The sequence below is a fragment of the Hyla sarda genome, unplaced genomic scaffold, assembly GCF_029499605.1.
Source record: "Hyla sarda isolate aHylSar1 unplaced genomic scaffold, aHylSar1.hap1 scaffold_1472, whole genome shotgun sequence".
Taxonomy (NCBI): Eukaryota; Metazoa; Chordata; class Amphibia; order Anura; family Hylidae; genus Hyla; species Hyla sarda.
This window is the reverse complement of record NW_026608104.1, coordinates 282-12,724: the sequence shown is the minus strand read 5'-3', so window position 1 is coordinate 12,724 and position 12,443 is coordinate 282. Positions and strand designations below refer to the sequence as shown.

The 12,443-nt window shown below is 46.4% G+C and overlaps 6 non-coding genes across 6 annotated transcripts; all 6 read right to left on the bottom strand.

Annotated features, from left to right (window-relative positions):
• Positions 1–560: 560 nt before the first annotated feature.
• Positions 561–751, bottom strand: LOC130308250 (U2 spliceosomal RNA). The gene has a single exon (XR_008857240.1). It is a non-coding gene; the product is annotated as a U2 spliceosomal RNA (small nuclear RNA).
• Positions 752–2,843: 2,092 nt separating this feature from the next.
• LOC130308285 (U2 spliceosomal RNA) lies at positions 2,844–3,034 on the bottom strand. Its single transcript, XR_008857272.1, has one exon. It is a non-coding gene; the product is annotated as a U2 spliceosomal RNA (small nuclear RNA).
• A 2,091-nt stretch (positions 3,035–5,125) lies between these two features.
• On the bottom strand, positions 5,126–5,316 carry LOC130308283 (U2 spliceosomal RNA). Its single transcript, XR_008857271.1, has one exon. It is a non-coding gene; the product is annotated as a U2 spliceosomal RNA (small nuclear RNA).
• Positions 5,317–7,407: 2,091 nt separating this feature from the next.
• Positions 7,408–7,598, bottom strand: LOC130308272 (U2 spliceosomal RNA). Its single transcript, XR_008857261.1, has one exon. It is a non-coding gene; the product is annotated as a U2 spliceosomal RNA (small nuclear RNA).
• A 2,091-nt stretch (positions 7,599–9,689) lies between these two features.
• On the bottom strand, positions 9,690–9,880 carry LOC130308261 (U2 spliceosomal RNA). Its single transcript, XR_008857250.1, has one exon. It is a non-coding gene; the product is annotated as a U2 spliceosomal RNA (small nuclear RNA).
• Positions 9,881–11,971: 2,091 nt separating this feature from the next.
• Positions 11,972–12,162, bottom strand: LOC130308249 (U2 spliceosomal RNA). Its single transcript, XR_008857239.1, has one exon. It is a non-coding gene; the product is annotated as a U2 spliceosomal RNA (small nuclear RNA).
• Positions 12,163–12,443: the final 281 nt, after the last annotated feature.

Sequence of the window (12,443 nt, the reverse complement as noted above, 5' to 3'; positions counted from 1 at the left end):
ATTTGTCTTTGCCTTTGCAATACCACAGAAGCAATGCATGGTCAATGTACAGCAATGACACACCTGTGTGAACAGCCAGGAGACCCCCCCCCCCCCCATGTTATGTTACATAGTTACATAGTTAGTACGGTCGAAAAAAGACATATGTCCATCACGTTCAACCAGGGAATTAAGGGGTAGGGGTGTGGCGCGATATTGGGGAAGGGATGAGATTTTATATTTCTTCATAAGCATTAATCTTATTTTGTCAATTAGGAACATTCAGCACCCACCCGCTATCAAGGCAGCTGCCTATCATGTCATGCCCTACCTGCACAGGTGTGCTGGCTACTCAAATGATCCAATTAAGGAGGCCATTTAGTCAGCAGCAGCAGAAGTCCTGTGCCTGGACGCTCCAACAGGGGCCAGACACAAGCAGAAGCAGAAGCAGCAGAAGCAGCAGCAGCACCACCTTTTGTTTATTGGCTGCAGCAGCAGCAAGGCCCACAGGGCTGGCTAGCTGGCTAGCCAGCAAGCAGGTAGCAATGAAAGTAGGAATCTTTCTTTTTAACCCTGTAAGGGGGTGGTGCACTGTACCCGAAGATACTGCCATATCGGGTCAATGCATAGGGCGACGGAAGCAAGCTTCGAAATCGGCCCCCGTTCTCAAAAATCCATTTAATATATGGTCCCCAGATAGGGGACGTATCAGATATTAAACTGATAAGAACAGATACTACACTTGATCTTAGCCAAAAGGCCGAGAAGCGATAACCGTGAAAGGGGCGGGCCCAACAAGGTCCCCTTCATGGGCACTATCACTGCTTGCTGTCAGGGAGGCTGCCAGACAATTTTCCATGCACACTCTGGGCTGGGGGGCAGTCAACCACCAGTACACACAGCAGAACCTAAACCCATACCATTATTGCTAAGCAGCAAGACAGGGGCCCATTGCACTCCCACGGGGCCTTTTTAAATGCAATCCATAACCCGGATTTGCCAGGAACCCTTCTTACTCCTCCTACTTGCATGTGACACTGGGCTTAGGATCTGCATAGGAAACACACACACAAGCACACACCTACCTTTGTTGCCTGCAGATGCCTCCTTGGCTGTCCCCAAACGGTATCAAACCAACACCCACGGGAAGCTGTAAGCATAGAGGACATGCCTGCACCCCATTGGACTTACCTGTGTGGGTTAAATCCGGGTTATTTGACAACCTATGGCGGTGATGGTTCTGCTCAGGCAGAGCAGTGCTGATGCTCCTCATAAAGCTGTCGCTGCTGTGAAGGTTCTAGGTGACATCACAAATCCCTTTGGTTACATACACAACAAAGCTGGGTTGTTGTTGTTTACACTCTGCAAGGCCTGTGGAAGTGAGTGACATCATAGCACTGTAGTTCTGAGGGTTCAAGATGGATGCAACAATCTCCTGTTGCTTCTATGAAGGCCGTAATAGACGACATCACCAAACAGCTCCATAGTCACATACACAGCAAAGGAGAGATGTTGTTTACACCTAGTGATGTCAGTGGTATTGAGTGACATCACAGCACAGTGCTAAGGCTCCTGGGCCTGGACACAGCAGCGGCTGCAATATCTCAACGGAGAATACGTTTATATCTATGTGTGTGTGTGCGCATATATATATATATATATATATATATATATATATATATATATATATTCTCCGCCGAAATCACTTTTAAACCCATTTCCACCTTTTTTTCCCTTCTCTTCCTCTTACTTTTTTTTCACGTTTTTTTACGTTTTTCTCCTTTTCGCCTCTTTTCTGGGCGTATTATTCTTCTTTTTCTTCTTTTTTTTCGTCTAATGCATACCCCATCAGTGCAGCAATGCTTATTCAATACCGCCAGCAGATGGAGACACTGGGGGATAATTTTCTAAGGATTTATACTGATTTTTCCTGTCTGAATTTGTCGCACAGAAAGTTGCAGGCCAAATATGTGTGACATTTCTGCGACTTTAGCTTCTAGAGCATTTTTACAACATTATACATAGGTGCTGAATACATAAAAAGCGACTGTTCAGCGACAGACAAGTCGCATCGGCTGAAAGTAGGCCAGAATGTCAGTCCATGTTGGAGCAGGTTTAGATACAGTCTAAAGCATAGATCTCAAAGTCTGTGCACAGAATTTAGCAAGGGCCTCGCACCTTCTGATGCATCAGGTAGGTGCACAATAGCATAGCCTAACCCTCTGTACTTTGGTCTATATTGATGCGGGACATAGACAGCCAGCTGATGACCAATCCATTAGTGCAATGGATGGCTGGAAGCATTTGTCTTTGCCTTTGCAATACCACAGAAGCAATGCATGGTCAATGTACAGCAATGACACACCTGTGTGAACAGCCAGGAGACCCCCCCCCCCCCATGTTATGTTACATAGTTACATAGTTAGTACGGTCGAAAAAAGACATATGTCCATCACGTTCAACCAGGGAATTAAGGGGTAGGGGTGTGGCGCGATATTGGGGAAGGGATGAGATTTTATATTTCTTCATAAGCATTAATCTTATTTTGTCAATTAGGAACATTCAGCACCCACCCGCTATCAAGGCAGCTGCCTATCATGTCATGCCCTACCTGCACAGGTGTGCTGGCTACTCAAATGATCCAATTAAGGAGGCCATTTAGTCAGCAGCAGCAGAAGTCCTGTGCCTGGACGCTCCAACAGGGGCCAGACACAAGCAGAAGCAGAAGCAGCAGAAGCAGCAGCAGCAGCACCACCTTTTGTTTATTGGCTGCAGCAGCAGCAAGGCCCACAGGGCTGGCTAGCTGGCTAGCCAGCAAGCAGGTAGCAATGAAAGTAGGAATCTTTCTTTTTAACCCTGTAAGGGGGTGGTGCACTGTACCCGAAGATACTGCCATATCGGGTCAATGCATAGGGCGACGGAAGCAAGCTTCGAAATCGGCCCCCGTTCTCAAAAATCCATTTAATATATGGTCCCCAGATAGGGGACGTATCAGATATTAAACTGATAAGAACAGATACTACACTTGATCTTAGCCAAAAGGCCGAGAAGCGATAACCGTGAAAGGGGCGGGCCCAACAAGGTCCCCTTCATGGGCACTATCACTGCTTGCTGTCAGGGAGGCTGCCAGACAATTTTCCATGCACACTCTGGGCTGGGGGGCAGTCAACCACCAGTACACACAGCAGAACCTAAACCCATACCATTATTGCTAAGCAGCAAGACAGGGGCCCATTGCACTCCCACGGGGCCTTTTTAAATGCAATCCATAACCCGGATTTGCCAGGAACCCTTCTTACTCCTCCTACTTGCATGTGACACTGGGCTTAGGATCTGCATAGGAAACACACACACAAGCACACACCTACCTTTGTTGCCTGCAGATGCCTCCTTGGCTGTCCCCAAACGGTATCAAACCAACACCCACGGGAAGCTGTAAGCATAGAGGACATGCCTGCACCCCATTGGACTTACCTGTGTGGGTTAAATCCGGGTTATTTGACAACCTATGGCGGTGATGGTTCTGCTCAGGCAGAGCAGTGCTGATGCTCCTCATAAAGCTGTCGCTGCTGTGAAGGTTCTAGGTGACATCACAAATCCCTTTGGTTACATACACAACAAAGCTGGGTTGTTGTTGTTTACACTCTGCAAGGCCTGTGGAAGTGAGTGACATCATAGCACTGTAGTTCTGAGGGTTCAAGATGGATGCAACAATCTCCTGTTGCTTCTATGAAGGCCGTAATAGACGACATCACCAAACAGCTCCATAGTCACATACACAGCAAAGGAGAGATGTTGTTTACACCTAGTGATGTCAGTGGTATTGAGTGACATCACAGCACAGTGCTAAGGCTCCTGGGCCTGGACACAGCAGCGGCTGCAATATCTCAACGGAGAATACGTTTATATCTATGTGTGTGTGTGCGCATATATATATATATATATATATATATATATATATATATATATATATTTCTCCGCCGAAATCACTTTTAAACCCATTTCCACCTTTTTTTCCCTTCTCTTCCTCTTACTTTTTTTTCACGTTTTTTTACGTTTTTCTCCTTTTCGCCTCTTTTCTGGGCGTATTATTCTTCTTTTTCTTCTTTTTTTTCGTCTAATGCATACCCCATCAGTGCAGCAATGCTTATTCAATACCGCCAGCAGATGGAGACACTGGGGGATAATTTTCTAAGGATTTATACTGATTTTTCCTGTCTGAATTTGTCGCACAGAAAGTTGCAGGCCAAATATGTGTGACATTTCTGCGACTTTAGCTTCTAGAGCATTTTTACAACATTATACATAGGTGCTGAATACATAAAAAGCGACTGTTCAGCGACAGACAAGTCGCATCGGCTGAAAGTAGGCCAGAATGTCAGTCCATGTTGGAGCAGGTTTAGATACAGTCTAAAGCATAGATCTCAAAGTCTGTGCACAGAATTTAGCAAGGGCCTCGCACCTTCTGATGCATCAGGTAGGTGCACAATAGCATAGCCTAACCCTCTGTACTTTGGTCTATATTGATGCGGGACATAGACAGCCAGCTGATGACCAATCCATTAGTGCAATGGATGGCTGGAAGCATTTGTCTTTGCCTTTGCAATACCACAGAAGCAATGCATGGTCAATGTACAGCAATGACACACCTGTGTGAACAGCCAGGAGACCCCCCCCCCCCCCATGTTATGTTACATAGTTACATAGTTAGTACGGTCGAAAAAAGACATATGTCCATCACGTTCAACCAGGGAATTAAGGGGTAGGGGTGTGGCGCGATATTGGGGAAGGGATGAGATTTTATATTTCTTCATAAGCATTAATCTTATTTTGTCAATTAGGAACATTCAGCACCCACCCGCTATCAAGGCAGCTGCCTATCATGTCATGCCCTACCTGCACAGGTGTGCTGGCTACTCAAATGATCCAATTAAGGAGGCCATTTAGTCAGCAGCAGCAGAAGTCCTGTGCCTGGACGCTCCAACAGGGGCCAGACACAAGCAGAAGCAGAAGCAGCAGAAGCAGCAGCAGCACCACCTTTTGTTTATTGGCTGCAGCAGCAGCAAGGCCCACAGGGCTGGCTAGCTGGCTAGCCAGCAAGCAGGTAGCAATGAAAGTAGGAATCTTTCTTTTTAACCCTGTAAGGGGGTGGTGCACTGTACCCGAAGATACTGCCATATCGGGTCAATGCATAGGGCGACGGAAGCAAGCTTCGAAATCGGCCCCCGTTCTCAAAAATCCATTTAATATATGGTCCCCAGATAGGGGACGTATCAGATATTAAACTGATAAGAACAGATACTACACTTGATCTTAGCCAAAAGGCCGAGAAGCGATAACCGTGAAAGGGGCGGGCCCAACAAGGTCCCCTTCATGGGCACTATCACTGCTTGCTGTCAGGGAGGCTGCCAGACAATTTTCCATGCACACTCTGGGCTGGGGGGCAGTCAACCACCAGTACACACAGCAGAACCTAAACCCATACCATTATTGCTAAGCAGCAAGACAGGGGCCCATTGCACTCCCACGGGGCCTTTTTAAATGCAATCCATAACCCGGATTTGCCAGGAACCCTTCTTACTCCTCCTACTTGCATGTGACACTGGGCTTAGGATCTGCATAGGAAACACACACACAAGCACACACCTACCTTTGTTGCCTGCAGATGCCTCCTTGGCTGTCCCCAAACGGTATCAAACCAACACCCACGGGAAGCTGTAAGCATAGAGGACATGCCTGCACCCCATTGGACTTACCTGTGTGGGTTAAATCCGGGTTATTTGACAACCTATGGCGGTGATGGTTCTGCTCAGGCAGAGCAGTGCTGATGCTCCTCATAAAGCTGTCGCTGCTGTGAAGGTTCTAGGTGACATCACAAATCCCTTTGGTTACATACACAACAAAGCTGGGTTGTTGTTGTTTACACTCTGCAAGGCCTGTGGAAGTGAGTGACATCATAGCACTGTAGTTCTGAGGGTTCAAGATGGATGCAACAATCTCCTGTTGCTTCTATGAAGGCCGTAATAGACGACATCACCAAACAGCTCCATAGTCACATACACAGCAAAGGAGAGATGTTGTTTACACCTAGTGATGTCAGTGGTATTGAGTGACATCACAGCACAGTGCTAAGGCTCCTGGGCCTGGACACAGCAGCGGCTGCAATATCTCAACGGAGAATACGTTTATATCTATGTGTGTGTGTGCGCATATATATATATATATATATATATATATATATATATATATATATATTTCTCCGCCGAAATCACTTTTAAACCCATTTCCACCTTTTTTTCCCTTCTCTTCCTCTTACTTTTTTTTCACGTTTTTTTACGTTTTTCTCCTTTTCGCCTCTTTTCTGGGCGTATTATTCTTCTTTTTCTTCTTTTTTTTCGTCTAATGCATACCCCATCAGTGCAGCAATGCTTATTCAATACCGCCAGCAGATGGAGACACTGGGGGATAATTTTCTAAGGATTTATACTGATTTTTCCTGTCTGAATTTGTCGCACAGAAAGTTGCAGGCCAAATATGTGTGACATTTCTGCGACTTTAGCTTCTAGAGCATTTTTACAACATTATACATAGGTGCTGAATACATAAAAAGCGACTGTTCAGCGACAGACAAGTCGCATCGGCTGAAAGTAGGCCAGAATGTCAGTCCATGTTGGAGCAGGTTTAGATACAGTCTAAAGCATAGATCTCAAAGTCTGTGCACAGAATTTAGCAAGGGCCTCGCACCTTCTGATGCATCAGGTAGGTGCACAATAGCATAGCCTAACCCTCTGTACTTTGGTCTATATTGATGCGGGACATAGACAGCCAGCTGATGACCAATCCATTAGTGCAATGGATGGCTGGAAGCATTTGTCTTTGCCTTTGCAATACCACAGAAGCAATGCATGGTCAATGTACAGCAATGACACACCTGTGTGAACAGCCAGGAGACCCCCCCCCCCCCCATGTTATGTTACATAGTTACATAGTTAGTACGGTCGAAAAAAGACATATGTCCATCACGTTCAACCAGGGAATTAAGGGGTAGGGGTGTGGCGCGATATTGGGGAAGGGATGAGATTTTATATTTCTTCATAAGCATTAATCTTATTTTGTCAATTAGGAACATTCAGCACCCACCCGCTATCAAGGCAGCTGCCTATCATGTCATGCCCTACCTGCACAGGTGTGCTGGCTACTCAAATGATCCAATTAAGGAGGCCATTTAGTCAGCAGCAGCAGAAGTCCTGTGCCTGGACGCTCCAACAGGGGCCAGACACAAGCAGAAGCAGAAGCAGCAGAAGCAGCAGCAGCACCACCTTTTGTTTATTGGCTGCAGCAGCAGCAAGGCCCACAGGGCTGGCTAGCTGGCTAGCCAGCAAGCAGGTAGCAATGAAAGTAGGAATCTTTCTTTTTAACCCTGTAAGGGGGTGGTGCACTGTACCCGAAGATACTGCCATATCGGGTCAATGCATAGGGCGACGGAAGCAAGCTTCGAAATCGGCCCCCGTTCTCAAAAATCCATTTAATATATGGTCCCCAGATAGGGGACGTATCAGATATTAAACTGATAAGAACAGATACTACACTTGATCTTAGCCAAAAGGCCGAGAAGCGATAACCGTGAAAGGGGCGGGCCCAACAAGGTCCCCTTCATGGGCACTATCACTGCTTGCTGTCAGGGAGGCTGCCAGACAATTTTCCATGCACACTCTGGGCTGGGGGGCAGTCAACCACCAGTACACACAGCAGAACCTAAACCCATACCATTATTGCTAAGCAGCAAGACAGGGGCCCATTGCACTCCCACGGGGCCTTTTTAAATGCAATCCATAACCCGGATTTGCCAGGAACCCTTCTTACTCCTCCTACTTGCATGTGACACTGGGCTTAGGATCTGCATAGGAAACACACACACAAGCACACACCTACCTTTGTTGCCTGCAGATGCCTCCTTGGCTGTCCCCAAACGGTATCAAACCAACACCCACGGGAAGCTGTAAGCATAGAGGACATGCCTGCACCCCATTGGACTTACCTGTGTGGGTTAAATCCGGGTTATTTGACAACCTATGGCGGTGATGGTTCTGCTCAGGCAGAGCAGTGCTGATGCTCCTCATAAAGCTGTCGCTGCTGTGAAGGTTCTAGGTGACATCACAAATCCCTTTGGTTACATACACAACAAAGCTGGGTTGTTGTTGTTTACACTCTGCAAGGCCTGTGGAAGTGAGTGACATCATAGCACTGTAGTTCTGAGGGTTCAAGATGGATGCAACAATCTCCTGTTGCTTCTATGAAGGCCGTAATAGACGACATCACCAAACAGCTCCATAGTCACATACACAGCAAAGGAGAGATGTTGTTTACACCTAGTGATGTCAGTGGTATTGAGTGACATCACAGCACAGTGCTAAGGCTCCTGGGCCTGGACACAGCAGCGGCTGCAATATCTCAACGGAGAATACGTTTATATCTATGTGTGTGTGTGCGCATATATATATATATATATATATATATATATATATATATATATATATTTCTCCGCCGAAATCACTTTTAAACCCATTTCCACCTTTTTTTCCCTTCTCTTCCTCTTACTTTTTTTTCACGTTTTTTTACGTTTTTCTCCTTTTCGCCTCTTTTCTGGGCGTATTATTCTTCTTTTTCTTCTTTTTTTTCGTCTAATGCATACCCCATCAGTGCAGCAATGCTTATTCAATACCGCCAGCAGATGGAGACACTGGGGGATAATTTTCTAAGGATTTATACTGATTTTTCCTGTCTGAATTTGTCGCACAGAAAGTTGCAGGCCAAATATGTGTGACATTTCTGCGACTTTAGCTTCTAGAGCATTTTTACAACATTATACATAGGTGCTGAATACATAAAAAGCGACTGTTCAGCGACAGACAAGTCGCATCGGCTGAAAGTAGGCCAGAATGTCAGTCCATGTTGGAGCAGGTTTAGATACAGTCTAAAGCATAGATCTCAAAGTCTGTGCACAGAATTTAGCAAGGGCCTCGCACCTTCTGATGCATCAGGTAGGTGCACAATAGCATAGCCTAACCCTCTGTACTTTGGTCTATATTGATGCGGGACATAGACAGCCAGCTGATGACCAATCCATTAGTGCAATGGATGGCTGGAAGCATTTGTCTTTGCCTTTGCAATACCACAGAAGCAATGCATGGTCAATGTACAGCAATGACACACCTGTGTGAACAGCCAGGAGACCCCCCCCCCCCCCATGTTATGTTACATAGTTACATAGTTAGTACGGTCGAAAAAAGACATATGTCCATCACGTTCAACCAGGGAATTAAGGGGTAGGGGTGTGGCGCGATATTGGGGAAGGGATGAGATTTTATATTTCTTCATAAGCATTAATCTTATTTTGTCAATTAGGAACATTCAGCACCCACCCGCTATCAAGGCAGCTGCCTATCATGTCATGCCCTACCTGCACAGGTGTGCTGGCTACTCAAATGATCCAATTAAGGAGGCCATTTAGTCAGCAGCAGCAGAAGTCCTGTGCCTGGACGCTCCAACAGGGGCCAGACACAAGCAGAAGCAGAAGCAGCAGAAGCAGCAGCAGCACCACCTTTTGTTTATTGGCTGCAGCAGCAGCAAGGCCCACAGGGCTGGCTAGCTGGCTAGCCAGCAAGCAGGTAGCAATGAAAGTAGGAATCTTTCTTTTTAACCCTGTAAGGGGGTGGTGCACTGTACCCGAAGATACTGCCATATCGGGTCAATGCATAGGGCGACGGAAGCAAGCTTCGAAATCGGCCCCCGTTCTCAAAAATCCATTTAATATATGGTCCCCAGATAGGGGACGTATCAGATATTAAACTGATAAGAACAGATACTACACTTGATCTTAGCCAAAAGGCCGAGAAGCGATAACCGTGAAAGGGGCGGGCCCAACAAGGTCCCCTTCATGGGCACTATCACTGCTTGCTGTCAGGGAGGCTGCCAGACAATTTTCCATGCACACTCTGGGCTGGGGGGCAGTCAACCACCAGTACACACAGCAGAACCTAAACCCATACCATTATTGCTAAGCAGCAAGACAGGGGCCCATTGCACTCCCACGGGGCCTTTTTAAATGCAATCCATAACCCGGATTTGCCAGGAACCCTTCTTACTCCTCCTACTTGCATGTGACACTGGGCTTAGGATCTGCATAGGAAACACACACACAAGCACACACCTACCTTTGTTGCCTGCAGATGCCTCCTTGGCTGTCCCCAAACGGTATCAAACCAACACCCACGGGAAGCTGTAAGCATAGAGGACATGCCTGCACCCCATTGGACTTACCTGTGTGGGTTAAATCCGGGTTATTTGACAACCTATGGCGGTGATGGTTCTGCTCAGGCAGAGCAGTGCTGATGCTCCTCATAAAGCTGTCGCTGCTGTGAAGGTTCTAGGTGACATCACAAATCCCTTTGGTTACATACACAACAAAGCTGGGTTGTTGTTGTTTACACTCTGCAAGGCCTGTGGAAGTGAGTGACATCATAGCACTGTAGTTCTGAGGGTTCAAGATGGATGCAACAATCTCCTGTTGCTTCTATGAAGGCCGTAATAGACGACATCACCAAACAGCTCCATAGTCACATACACAGCAAAGGAGAGATGTTGTTTACACCTAGTGATGTCAGTGGTATTGAGTGACATCACAGCACAGTGCTAAGGCTCCTGGGCCTGGACACAGCAGCGGCTGCAATATCTCAACGGAGAATACGTTTATATCTATGTGTGTGTGTGCGCATATATATATATATATATATATATATATATATATATATATATATATATTCTCCGCCGAAATCACTTTTAAACCCATTTCCACCTTTTTTTCCCTTCTCTTCCTCTTACTTTTTTTTCACGTTTTTTTACGTTTTTCTCCTTTTCGCCTCTTTTCTGGGCGTATTATTCTTCTTTTTCTTCTTTTTTTTCGTCTAATGCATACCCCATCAGTGCAGCAATGCTTATTCAATACCGCCAGCAGATGGAGACACTGGGGGATAATTTTCTAAGGATTTATACTGATTTTTCCTGTCTGAATTTGTCGCACAGAAAGTTGCAGGCCAAATATGTGTGACATTTCTGCGACTTTAGCTTCTAGAGCATTTTTACAACATTATACATAGGTGCTGAATACATAAAAAGCGACTGTTCAGCGACAGACAAGTCGCATCGGCTGAAAGTAGGCCAGAATGTCAGTCCATGTTGGAGCAGGTTTAGATACAGTCTAAAGCATAGATCTCAAAGTCTGTGCACAGAATTTAGCAAGGGCCTCGCACCTTCTGATGCATCAGGTAGGTGCACAATAGCATAGCCTAACCCTCTGTACTTTGGTCTATATTGATGCGGGACATAGACAGCCAGCTGATGACCAATCCATTAGTGCAATGGATGGCTGGAAGCATTTGTCTTTGCCTTTGCAATACCACAGAAGCAATGCATGGTCAATGTACAGCAATGACACACCTGTGTGAACAGCCAGGAGACCCCCCCCCCCCCATGTTATGTTACATAGTTACATAGTTAGTACGGTCGAAAAAAGACATATGTCCATCACGTTCAACCAGGGAATTAAGGGGTAGGGGTGTGGCGCGATATTGGGGAAGGGATGAGATTTTATATTTCTTCATAAGCATTAATCTTATTTTGTCAATTAGGAACATTCAGCACCCACCCGCTATCAAGGCAGCTGCCTATCATGTCATGCCCTACCTGCACAGGTGTGCTGGCTACTCAAATGATCCAATTAAGGAGGCCATTTAGTCAGCAGCAGCAGAAGTCCTGTGCCTGGACGCTCCAACAGGGGCCAGACACAAGCAGAAGCAGAAGCAGCAGAAGCAGCAGCAGCACCACCTTTTGTTTATTGGCTGCAGCAGCAGCAAGGCCCACAGGGCTGGCTAGCTGGCTAGCCAGCAAGCAGGTAGCAATGAAAGTAGGAATCTTTCTTTTTAACCCTGTAAGGGGGTGGTGCACTGTACCCGAAGATACTGCCATATCGGGTCAATGCATAGGGCGACGGAAGCAAGCTTCGAAATCGGCCCCCGTTCTCAAAAATCCATTTAATATATGGTCCCCAGATAGGGGACGTATCAGATATTAAACTGATAAGAACAGATACTACACTTGATCTTAGCCAAAAGGCCGAGAAGCGATAACCGTGAAAGGGGCGGGCCCAACAAGGTCCCCTTCATGGGCACTATCACTGCTTGCTGTCAGGGAGGCTGCCAGACAATTTTCCATGCACACTCTGGGCTGGGGGGCAGTCAACCACCAGTACACACAGCAGAACCTAAACCCATACCATTATTGCTAAGCAGCAAGACAGGGGCCCATTGCACTCCCACGGGGCCTTTTTAAATGCAATCCATAACCCGGATTTGCCAGGAACCCTTCTTACTCCTCCTACTTGCATGTGACACTGGGCTTAGGATCTG